Genomic DNA, 2,654 nt, shown 5'->3' with positions numbered 1-2,654 from the left:
GTCTCTCACTGCATTCAGTGCTATATATAGTTCCCAGAGACTGACAGCGGACACACTGAATCAAGCGGGTGAACACACGAGACCGCGAAACAGGCTGCCTGACTGAACTATCGACATGCTGGGGAAGAGGGCATGCAAGATGTGTCACCTATGGCCATACACCTGTGATATTGAAACACACACACACACACACGCACGCACGCACGCACGGGAGCACTTATTCAAGTCGGTGACGTCGTTTGCTGGTGTCATATACCTGTCCCACTGACTTGAAACACAAGTCAGGCAAATCCATGTAAACCACAGGCACAGATTAAAAAAAAAAGAAAAATCCGTTTAGTCGGTTGATTTATTCATTGTCTGTTCCACATAAGCTGGTGGTTTTTACAAACTCTAAACAGATCAGTTTAATATTTTGCTTTTTCAATTTTGTTTTATCTTACACTGGTTTCAATGCATACTGAAGTAAAAAAAAATGTAAGAAAAAAAAAGTTATGGAAATCAAGAAAGAGAAAGAGTAGGATAAATCAATAAAACAAAACAAACAAACAAAATGAATGGAAGGGGATTAGAGAAAGATTAATACATGCGCATGTCACGCTCTGTGTATGTGCGTGCGTGTGTGTGTGTGTGTGTGTGTGTGTACGTATACACCTACATACCCACACATGCATGCACATACAAACACACATTAGACAAAAAAATAGAACCCCACGTACCTCTTGTGCCAAAAAATCACAAATTCACAAAACCCTGTATGCCTGCAACAGCAATATTAGGACACACTGCAAACAGAAACAAACTGACACAGAAACCAACACCAGTTTCGTGAAGAAAGCACTTACCCCCCAAGGGGAAAAATAATTCACACACAACTGCCGTGAAATGTTCACTCAACAACAACAGTAGCAATGCTGTTATTCACATGCAGGTAGGTAGCTCGACAGGTATGGAAGTAGGTTCGAGCAAAGACACTGGGTCTCTCACTGCATTCAGTGCTATATATAGTTCCCAGAGACTGACAGCGGACACACTGAATCAAGCGGGTGAACACACGAGACCGCGAAACAGGCTGCCTGACTGAACTATCGACATGCTGGGGAAGAGGGCGTGCAAGATGTGTCACCTATGGCCATACACCTGTGATATATATATATATATATATATATATATATATATATATATATATATAAACACACACACACACACACAGAGATGCGCGCGCGCGCGCGCCCGCACACACACGCACACACACACACACACACACACACACACACAGAAACCCAGGTCGTCGAATAGTTCATTCATTGTCTGTTGCCTATTACCTGATGGGTTTTACAGACTCTAAACAGACCAGCTTGAAATAATTTGCTTCTTTTAACACTTGCAACAGTTTCTGAGTGAAAATGTAAGAAAAAAAATTTGTGTAAATCAATCAAGAGAAAGAGTTTGATGAATAAATATACAAATACAAGATACATAAATGAAAGGGGAAATACAGAGTGACTGATACATGCACATGCCACTGTGTGTGTGTCTGTGTGTTTGCGTGCGTGCGCGTGTGCGTGTGTGTGTAAGTATGTGTGTGTGAGCACACACGCTCATGCACAGACACAGAACCGGCCCCCCTCCTCCCACATACGCACATTTCTACGTGTACCTGTGTCCTTGTGAAATGATCCCGCACATCAATAATGCGCCTGCGCCTCAAGCATAAAATAACTTGAGCATGAAATAACTTTGAGCATGAAGTAAAATAAAATGAAACAAAGTAACATAAGATAATACAAAGAAATAATTTCATCAAGATACTGACCCATGCAGGACTCCCAAGTACAAACTTAACAGCACCAGCACACGTACACTCACACCGACATCTTGACCTAAGTAAGGTTGAACGCTGTTTGGTCGTAGAACTGTGTCCTCAAACAATGCCACCACCACCACCACCCCCCTCCCTCCCGGATTTTACCGTCCCCCCCCCCCCCCCCCCCCCCCCGTACACACAACATCGATTTGGTCACAACACAACACGTCAGACAGCCAGAGCGACGGTTTTCTCAAAGCAGAACATTGTCTGGAATGACTCATGTGGACAGTCCCTGCTTTACAGACATGACACCGAACACGGGTTTGCATCACTGAAGACAACATGGAACGGTGGTAATGTGGATCAAGCGTCCATCTGGGTAGGGACCGGATGTTCTTCCCCGGATTCCATTCCCGCAACAACAGGGATTTCTACTCCTCCACTTCCCTGGACTGTGTGTGGTGGCGTGGGCGCTATGCTTTGGACAAGACGATGACTTGTAGCCTCTGGTCACGTATACTGTATGTCTTTTGCGCCTGATCGTGGGGACTTGCTCCTTCTGCAGTGAACAGCCCCAACCTCACATGGAGAACAACTGTAGCGCGTGAGGAAAAAATACATTACAACACCATACGATGCGATACAATACGGTACAACACAACACGATACAATACAATACAATGCGATACAATACGATACAACACAATACAACACGATACAATACGATACAATACAATACGATACAACACAACACGATACAATACAATACAATGCGATACAATACAACACAACACGATACAATACAATACAATGCGATACAATACGATACAATACAACACAACAC

General features: G+C 43.6%; 1 protein-coding gene across 1 annotated transcript in view; it reads right to left on the bottom strand.

Moving 5' to 3' along the window:
• Nucleotides 1-1,888, bottom strand: part of LOC143294808 (sulfotransferase 1A1-like) — a 33,636-nt gene extending 31,748 nt beyond the window's left edge. Inside the window, exon 1 of the mRNA XM_076606302.1 lies at nt 1,817-1,888. The gene's annotated coding sequence lies outside the window, so the exon portion shown is untranslated. The remainder of the gene's footprint in view (nt 1-1,816) is intronic.
• Between the last annotated feature and the right edge of the window lie 766 nt (nt 1,889-2,654).

This window comes from Babylonia areolata, chromosome 20, assembly GCF_041734735.1.
Source record: "Babylonia areolata isolate BAREFJ2019XMU chromosome 20, ASM4173473v1, whole genome shotgun sequence".
In the NCBI taxonomy this organism is placed as follows: Eukaryota; Metazoa; Mollusca; class Gastropoda; order Neogastropoda; family Buccinidae; genus Babylonia; species Babylonia areolata.
The sequence above is the reverse complement of the archived record's forward strand: the minus strand, read 5'-3'. Positions and strand labels throughout refer to the sequence as shown.